Here is a 9,968-nt window from a genome sequence, read left to right as displayed (position 1 = left end):
TATGCAAATCGACCAAACGATGGAACGATCGGTCGCTATGATGCGCACTGACCACCAGGGGGCAGACGTTCAACACAGGAGCTTCCTCCTGGTGGTCAGTGTGCTCCCACAGGGGGAGTGCCAGAAGTCAGGCTCACAGCTGGCAAGTGCAGAGGCAGTGGGGCCCACTTCCATGGCAGCGCTAAGGACCCCTCAGGGGATGTCCGACTGCTGGCTTAGGCCCACTGGGCCTCTGGTTTTAAATAAAAAATAAAGAAGGTCTAAATAGATGGAAAGACACTCCGTGTTAATGGATCAAAAGACATAAAACTGTTAAATTGTTCTACAAACTAAACATACTCTCTATCAGAATCCCAATGGCTTTTTTGTAGAAATTGACAAGAGTATCCTAAAATTTATATGGAAACTCAAGGGTACCAGAATAGTCAAAACAATCTTGAAAAATACAAAGTTGGAAGACTCACACTTCCTAATTTCAAAACTTACTACCAAGTTCCAGCCTGGTACTGGCATAAGGATAGACAGATAGAGCAATGGAGTAGACTCTAGAGTCCACAGATGGTCAATTGCTTTTTTTTTTTCTCTTTCAGCTATTTTTAAAATTTCTTTTTAATATTTTAATCTTAATTTTTTAGTAATCTATATTTATATATAGACTTATTGATTTCAGAGAGAAAGGGAGAGGGAGAGAGAGATAGAAACAGCAGTGATGAGAGAGAATCATTGATCAGCTGTCTCATGCAGGGGATCGAGCCCACAGCCCCGGGCATGTGCTCTGGCCAGGAATCAGACTGTGACCTCCTGGCTCATAGGCCGACACTCAACCACTGAGCCACGCTGGCCAGGCCAGCCATTTCTTCTAATTTAGTTTGTGCTGAATGCAAATCAATGCCATAACATGAGAGGTTACTATGAAACAAAACCTAAATACACAAACACAATACCCAATCCAAAATAGATGCACAGCATTCAGGTATAAAACAAAAGGAAATGGCCATTCACACACACAGTAGCTTGAGATCTGTTGACTATGATGCTCATGTATAGTTTTCTAAAGATGGAACTGAAAGTGGGCCAAGGATCTGAATTGAGCAGACATTCCTTCAAAGAAAAAATGCAAATGACCAATTAGCACATGCAAAGATCCTCAACGTCATTAGTCACTAGGGAAACGCGGGTAAAAAGCTCAGTGAGAGCCTGGCTGGTGTGGCTCAGTGGTTGTGCCTTGTATTAAGATGTTGCCGGTTTGATTCCCGGTCAGGGCACATGCCTGGGTTGCCAACTCGATCCTCAGGGGGAGGGGGTGCAGGAGGCAGCTAATGATGTTTCTATGTCTTTTTCCCTCTCTCTTCCTCTTTCTCTAAAATAAATAAAAACTTTAAAAAAAAAAGCATAGTGAGATTCATTTCACACCCACCAGGGTGGCTATAAAAAAGAGGTAACAACAAATTTTGGAAGGAAGCAATCACCAGTGCATCTTTTTTTTTTTTTTTAATGAACAAGGAACTCTTTACCTGGAGCCTCCTCCCCACCCCCAATGACTACTTCTGATCTCATTGGCCAGTTTGAGGCAAGGGACCATTTCTTTTTTTTTTTTTTTTTTTTTTAATTAAATCTTTATTGTTCAGATTATTACATTTGTTCCTCTTTTTTTTCCCCCCATAACTCCCCTCCTCCCAGTTCCCGCCCCACCCTCCGCCCTCACTCCCCACCCACTGTCCTCATCCATAGGTGCACGATTTTTGTCCAGTCTCTTCCCGCATCTCCCACACCCCTTTCCCCCCCAGGAATAGTCAGTCCATTCCCTTTCTATGTCCCTGATTCTATTATAATCACCAGTTCATTCTGTTCATCAGATTATTTATTCACTTGATTCTTAGATTCACTTGTTGATAGATGCATATTTGTTGTTCATAATTTGTATCTTTATCTTTTACTTCCTCTTCCTCTTCTTAAAGGATACCTTTCAGCATTTCATATAATCCTGGTTTGGTGGTGATGAACTCCTTTAGCTTTTCCTTATCTGTGAAGCTCTTTATCTGACCTTCAATTCTGAATGATAGCTTTGCTGGATAAAGTAATCTAGGTTGTAGGTTCTTGGTATTCATCACTTTGAATATTTCTTGCCACTCCCTTCTGGCCTGCAAAGTTTCTGTTGAGAAATCAGCTGACAGTCGTATGGGTATTCCCTTGTAGGTAACTGAGTTTCTTTCTCTTGCTGTTTTTAAGATTCTCTCTTTATCTTTTGCTCTTGGCATTTTAATGATGATGTGTCTTGGTGTGGTCCTCTTTGGATTCCTTTTGTTTGGGGTTCTCCGCGCTTCTTGGACCTGTAAGTCCATTTCTTTCACCAGGTGGGGGAAGTTTTCTGTCATTATTTCTTCAAATAGGTTTTCAATATCTTGCTCTCTCTCATCTTCTGGCACCCCTATAATTCTGATGTTGGTACGCTTGAAGCTGTCCCAGAGGCTCCTTACACTATCCTCGCATTTTTGGATTCTTTTTTCATTTTGCTTTTCCGGTTGGGTGTTTTTTGCTTCCTCGCATTTCAAATCATTGACTTGATTCTTGCGCTCCTCTGGTCTGCTGTCGGGAGTCTGTATAATATTCGTTATTTCAGTCCGTGTATGCTTAATTTCTAGTTGGTTCCCCAATATAAGATCGAGGGTCTTATTAGTTTTCTTGTAGATCTCATTAAGTTTATCGGCGGCTTCTAAACAGTTCTTGAGAGACCTTAAAAGTGTGGTTCTGAACTCTATATCTTCCATTGACAATTTTGTCCTATTTCTTTGTCTCCGCATTTTGTTATGCTTTCTTGGTGCACCCCCTAGTGGTCTTTGTTCGAAGTCTTATAGTTAAATCTTGATTGTTGTAGCTAATTCCAGGGAGGGTTTGACCTCCAGGCCAAGTGGCTATGAGAATCAGCTGTGTCAGCAGTGAGAGAACTTCTGTCCTCTAGGGAGGTGCTAATCTGGCGTTTGCCTGAGGCTATCCGGCAAAAGCCTCTGTGCAGGGCTTGGGCGGGGCGGGTCGCACAGGGTCAACAGGGTGGGCCGGAGAGAGCAGTTATGGCGGCTCTCAGTCCTGTCCCCAGGAGCCCTGCCTCTCTGAGTCCCAGCACCCGCTGCAAAGCTCAGAGAGAAAGCTGCACTCGCTCTGACCGAAGCCAGACAGTCCCGCTTCTCCTGTTTGAGTCTGGGTCCCTAAAGACTCGCCCGGATCTGGAGCTCAGAGTCTGCGACTCCCTCCCGATTGAAAACGCCAACCGTGCCCTCCGCCGCCAGCCCGCTCCGCGCACTCCGCACCTCAGAATTTGACTTCAGCACTGCGCCTCCTCTGAGTGTCCGTATGCGTTTCTCTTTCCTCCTAGTTGTAGGACTTCCACTCAGGCAGCGTTCCTGTGGTTCTGGGTGATGTCCCTTCCGTTTTTTGGTTTCACTTTTGAAGTAGTTGTTCAAAGCAGCAAACTCCGGCGTTAACCTATGCCGCCATCTTGGTTCTCCTTCGGGACCATTTCTGACTCAGTCACTGGCACAAGCAATGGGATTTTCATGATTGGGTTAGACCAGCGGTTCTCAACCTGTGGGTCGCGACCCCTTTGGGGGTCAAACTACCCTTTCACAGAGGTTGCCTAAGACCATCGGAAAACACATATGTAATTACATATTGTTTCTGTGATTAATCACTATGCTCTAATTATGTTCAATTTATAACAATGAAAATACACCCTGCATATCAGATATTTACATTACGATTCATAACAGTAGCAACATTACAGTTATGAAGTAGCCTCGAAAATAATTTTATGGCTGGGGGTCACCACAACATGAGGAACTGTATGAAAGGGTCGTGGCATTAGGAGGGTTTAGAACCACTGGGTTGGACAAATGATTTGGAGTGCAGTGGAGGTTAGGTAGGCATCACCACTGCGGACTTCTGAAGGAATTTCTAGTTCCTATTAGAGTAGAGATGATGATCAGGCAGAAACAACAGAGGTCGACTGCACCATCAGCAACGGCGGGAGTGTGGTGAGAAAGCATTCACTTGGATACCGTGGACTCTGCTGCCATCTTTTTTTTTTTTTAATTTATTTTATTGATTTTTTACAGAGAGGAAGGGAGAGAGATAGAGAGCCAGAAACATCGATGAGAGAGAAACATCGATCAGCTGCCTCCTGCACATCTCCCACTGGGGATGTGCCCGCAACCCAGGCACATGCCCCCGACCGGAATCGAACCTGGGACCCTTCAGTCCGCAGGCCGACGCTCTATCCACTGAGCCACACCGGCTTCGGCGACGCTGCTGCCATCTTACTGGGTGATTCCGGAGGTTACTTCACTCACTCTTGGTCCTCAGTTTCTTCGAATGAAACGGCTCCGTCGGGCTTTGAGGCATGTGATGATATATATTGCCGTGTAGTAAAGGAAAACGGCTCACACGATTTTCTGTGACTCAGATAAGAACTTAGAAACAATGTTTGTACCTACCATTCAAATCTTATTTACGTACTTGATGTACTTTAAGACTCCTGTACCATCAGAGACATAGGTGATTCAGTGCCAATGGCTGCCTAAGTCAGGCAGGTTAGTCTGTGTTTCTGTTTACCCTGATTTTACTTTGGGGAACCGTAGTGGCCATGATATTTGCCTCTCAACATCCATTCTAAGGCCTCTTCTCAGGCCAAGTAGTTTGTTTTGTTCTTGTTAATCCTCACCCGAGGATACTTTTCCATTGATTTTTAGAGAGAGTGGAAGGGAGAGGGAAAGACAGAAAGAAATATCGATGTGAGAGAAGCCCGGGCCGGAGAGGAGCCTGTGACCGAAGTACACGCCCTTGACTAGAATCGAACCCGGAACCCTTTGGTCCGCAGGCCTTCACTCTAGCCACTGAGCCGAACCGGCCAGGGCAGTCCAAGTAGTTTGGATACGGTTGACTCCACCCTCCCAACTTGAGGAATGGCCACTTGACCGAAGCTCGGCCACTCAGTCTCTTCCATCCCTCTGGCCACAGGGATGGTTCGAGGATGGACAAGTGACCCCCGCTCGCCCAGTGAGTCAGCTCGCGGTTTTTGCTGGGAAAGAGGAGCTCTTTTTCCTCGGGTTGCCCATCTGGAAAGGCTGTGAACCTGGAGTTCTGGTGGTCACCTTTGACACAGTGGAGAGAACCTGCCCAAGAATGAAACACGGAAAGACGAAATAGAATCGTGGTGATCTTGACAGCATCATGTGAGCATCTGGATCCAGTCCGTGGACTTATCAGGTATATAAGCCACTAAATTCATTTTGCCTCCACTGGTTTAACTGTTTCTGTAACTTGCAACCCAGAAATGCCTGACTAATAAAGACAATTTTCTTGCTTATAGCTTGGATTAAATGCTCTGCTGCTGTATAAATATGCGAGTAAAATCTGGATATAGATAAAAGGATATGGGTTCAGAAACAGCCACATACAAAGTGAAAAAAGTTACAGTTATTTTACTCAAGAGCTACTGCATACCCTCTCCTTTCCCCGATTGGTTTACCATAAGGAAGGAAACAGGACACCCCTTTCCCCGATTGGTTTACCATAAGGAAGGAAACAGGACACCGTGTGTGTATTTGAAAACACCTACAGACTTGGTGTCTAGTTATTTTGTGTCGAAGCTTCAGTTGAGTGTGAAAAAGAGACAGGGGTGTTGTCTCCATCCTGGTAACATGGTGCTGTGGGGTTCGGACCCAGGGTTTTGCTCAGACTGTCTAACTGTGTCACCGGGTCTTGGTTTCATCACCCATAAAAAGAGGGAGCTGGGTTAAGAGCCCTTCTAGCACTGATGTCCCCAAGGGAGGCTGCAGGAGGGAGCAGTATCATTTGGAGAGACCTAGCTGGGGCTGACAAGACTTTGGGATAAAGTTCTCCCTGAGGTCATGTGTGGTGAGCTTGGTGTGTCAACCCCAAAATGGAAGTCGATCCGTGGGGAGTCTAGTGTTCTGAAAATGCAGCACGGTGGGAATAAATCAAGCTGAGGCCTTCTTTGCTGAATGTCCTTTGCTTTACATGCATATCAATTCTGCTTTTCAGGTCAGTCAGACGGGCCTCTGAGACTACCCAGCAGGCTATTCATCTCACCGTGGCTCTGAGAGCTGGGCAAGCCTGGGGCGGACCTGGCTTCATGCACAACTAGATCACGGAGCTCAACAAGGCCATGGACTCAGTCTCCGCTCTCTCTCTCCCCATTCCGCACTCCCACTTGGTTTTCCTTGACTTCGTTCTCAGGAAGGTTTTCCCCACATGCTGACAGAAATGGCTCCCGAAAGAAAACACGCATGGATTGTCCCTGCTTTCAACCTGGACCAGCTGTGCTGGACAGGCACAAGTCCTAGGCCAGTGATGGCCAACCTTTTGAGCTCGGCGTGTCAGCATTTTGAAAAACCCTAACTTAACTCTGGTGCCGTGTCACACATAGAAATTTTTTGATATTTGCAACCATAGTAAAACAAAGACTTATATTTTTGATATTTATTTTATATGTTTAAATGCCATTTAACCAAGAAAAATCAACCAAAAAAATGAGTTCGTGTGTCACCTCTGACACGCGTGTCATAGGTTCGCCATCGCTGTCCTAGACCCACCAATGCCGTTCACGGAGTTTGGATTTTATTCTGAGGAATAAAGAGGAATCTTGAAATGGGGCTGACGTGGTCAGATCTGTGCATTAGGGAGGAGCCTGGCTGAGGGACAGGGATTGGGGCAGTGGAGGAGACGAGTTGGGGAGACTGGTTAGCAGGGTGTGGGATCATTCTGGGCAGAAGTAGGAGGAGCTGGACTCAGGTAAGGCTGTGGGGACAGAGGATGCAGGAGCCAGGAAAGAAAATGGTGAAGGCAGAACGTATAAGAGCTGGTGGGTGCTTAGCAGTGTTGGTGGAAAGGAAGAAGTATTTATGTTTATTGAACACCAAGTGCTGGGCCCTGTGCTGGGGACATTAAACTCCGTCTGTGGAGGAGCTGGACTGTAAACAATTACTCTCCAGGGCGCTGATTCCTGGATAGAGGGACGCAGCAGGGGCCACCAGCACCGGGGAGAAAAGAAACCATTTAAGGACTGGCTGTGGGGGAGGGGGTGTCAGGGGAGACTTCACAGACAAGGAAATTTTGACCTGGATCTTAAAGGATAAGTAGCGGGTGCAAGAGTGTGGTAGCAAAAAAGGGGTAAGAAATTTTGAGCCTGTGCTGAGGGCAAACAACGGAGTCCAAAAAATTGTGGATCAGAAAAAAGACGTCCAAACCAATGACATATTTAGTTTTGCTCATATAACATTTTTAGAAACTTTAAAATTAGTTGCAACATTGAAAGATCTGGAACTTTCATATAAAAAATCCATATTTGTAACATCTTGGAAAACCAGGTTTAGCTACACAAGGCCCACATTCTGCATGACCACCAAATGCAGTTCCCGTTATAATTCATCTGCCCACATCAACTACTCGTGTACCTGCCTCGTCCCGTGAGATGATAATGAGAGATAATGGAGTGGTTGTCCATTTAAGTCACTGTTTCAGAGCGGCTTTCTCCACAACAGGTGGCCGCAACACCCACCTCTCCCCTTCCCCTGTACACATCCGAGGGCTCAGCCTCGGCGCCAGAGGAGTGAGGGCGCTTGGTGCGCTGGGGAAGGAGCAGCAAGGCCCGACGGGTGGCTGGGGGAGGATCATCAGGGGCTTTGCACACCGTGCCATGGGAGTTTCAACTTCCTCCTGCGGGAGCTGGTCGGGTTTTGTAAGGTCGCCCTAGTAAGACCAGAAGGCGACTCTAGAGACGCCATAAAAGATGAACGAGAGGAAAGTCAGGGAGCCAGTGGTCCAAGCAACACAGCTCAGGCAGTGCTGGTGGGCACGGAGAGAGGAAGGGAGAGATTCAAGGTCAAGACTTCCTTCTCTGCGAGGCCCTCCCGAGGTGCTAAAGGGACATGCAGGTGGAGCCATACAGTTGGCAGTCAGAACGAGGGAGGAATGGGAGCAGATCTGGGCCGCAGTTCAGAGTAGGGCCGTCAAAGTGTGTAGTTAAAGCTGGGATGCGGGTGGGGTGGTGTGGGGAGTCTGGGTGGAGTCCTGGGGAGCTCCCCGCACAAAGCGTGTGAAGCAGAGAGAGGACGCTCAGCAGGGAATCGAGAGCGAGCGAGCTGCAGGGCAAAGGAGAGGAGCGGGGCCCAGATGCCGAAGGAAGGAATGGCTCCGGAGGGCGAGCAGGCAGTAGCATCAGATTATCACCAAAACGTGCTCTTCCGGGCACTGCTCAGGAGGTGATGGGTGGCCTTGCGGGGGCAAGTCTGCGTGGAGGGGAAGGAGCAGGGGCCAGACTCATGTAGGCGGAAGAGTAAGTAGGAAACGCGGAAGTGGAGGGCGTGTAAACAGCTCTTTCGAGAAACGATTGTGAAAAACGATTGTGAACGGCAAGAGTGCGAGAGGGAAGTGGTTTGAGGTTGCCACATTGAGGGAGGCTCTCCCAAGACAAAGGGGGCTGAAGCTTGCTTTTATTTTTATTTTATTTTATATTATTTTTTATTAAGGCATTACATATGTGTCCTTATCCCACCATAACCGCCCCCCTCCTCCCCCCCCCCCCCCCCCGACCTCCCCAACTCATGCCCTCAGCCCCCTGCTGTCTGTGTCCATTAGTTAGGCTTGAAGCTTGCTTTTATATACAGAAGAGAGAGGGTCTGTGGCGAGGAGAAGCTGGCAGTACAGGTAAAGGGCACGTGACGGAGCGCGCTCACTGAGGAGGTGGGAAGGGATGTGTCCAAGGAGGAGGAAAGGGCGATGGGCCCAAGGAGAACACCTCCTCTGTGATGAAAGTGAATGGCTGTTTAGAGGGGATGCTATTGCTGGTGGGAGAAGAGGGGTTGAAAGCGTTCTCATCTCTTTTCTCCATAAAATAGAAGCCATGATCATCTCATAAAAGTGAGGAAGGCAGCCCGAGGTAGATGGCTAGTGAGCAGTGGCTCATATGATTGACTGAGGCCTGAGCCTGGGGACATGGCATCCTCGGTGCCTCCTGCTTAAGCCTGGGATTGCTTCCTGAGTGTGGGTCAGGGCGAGCCTGCAGTTGGATGGAAGATCACAGCTGAGAGAAGGCCTGTAACCTCTTGCACTGAGACCCTAACACCTCTTTACTTAGAGACTTGTGTGGGCTGCTCCTTGCCTATGGGAGCAAACCCCTTCAGAAGACACAGGCTGCCGAGCCGTTTGCTCAGTGGTTAGAGTGTTGCCCTGAGGACTTGAAGGGTCTCGGGTTTGATTCTGGTCACTTACCTCAGATGCAGGCTCAATCCCCCGGCCTCTGGTTGGGCACCTGCAGGAGGCAACCAATCAATGTTTCTCTCTCTGTCTCTCCCCCTCCCTTCCCCTCTCTCTATAAAAAAAAAGAAAAAGAAAGAAAGAAAAAAGGAAGACACAGGCTGCGGCCTCTCATGATCTGCCTCCTGCTGGTCTTCCAGCTCGATCCCGTCCTCCTTCATGCCAAGCACGTGGGGCTCCAGTCGTGGCCTTTATCTGAATTACTTTTCTCCCTTTCCCCTCCCCTCTCTGCCCGGCAAACTCCTATTCAAGACGCAGTTTACACGTAACATCATCCATCCAGTCCACTAACATCTATGGACTGTCTACGAGGCTTCAGCCCCCGATCGCCCTCCTGCCTCCGCTGCTCTCCGCCTTTGTGCACACCTCGGCTTCAAGAGGTCACCTGGACCCCCGAATGGACTCAGGGTTTCAGAGGCAGGCAGACTTGTAGTTGAACCTGGGGTAGGTTGTTTTTCTCCTCTGAGCCTCGATGTTGCTGGCTGTGAAAAGGGACGATAAAATGCCTCGTAGGGCTTTTAAGATTCTTTAGTGATGGAATGTTAGTGCAGCACCGAGGGGCTAGGACTCTTGGTTGTAAGTGATAATCTTAATTTTTAAAATCTCCTTTTAGCCTTAACCGGCTTGGCTCAGTGGAT

The sequence above is a fragment of the Myotis myotis genome, unplaced genomic scaffold (assembly GCF_014108235.1).
Source record: "Myotis myotis isolate mMyoMyo1 unplaced genomic scaffold, mMyoMyo1.p scaffold_m19_p_5, whole genome shotgun sequence".
In the NCBI taxonomy this organism is placed as follows: domain Eukaryota; kingdom Metazoa; phylum Chordata; class Mammalia; order Chiroptera; family Vespertilionidae; genus Myotis; species Myotis myotis.
Note: the sequence above shows the minus strand (reverse complement) of the source record.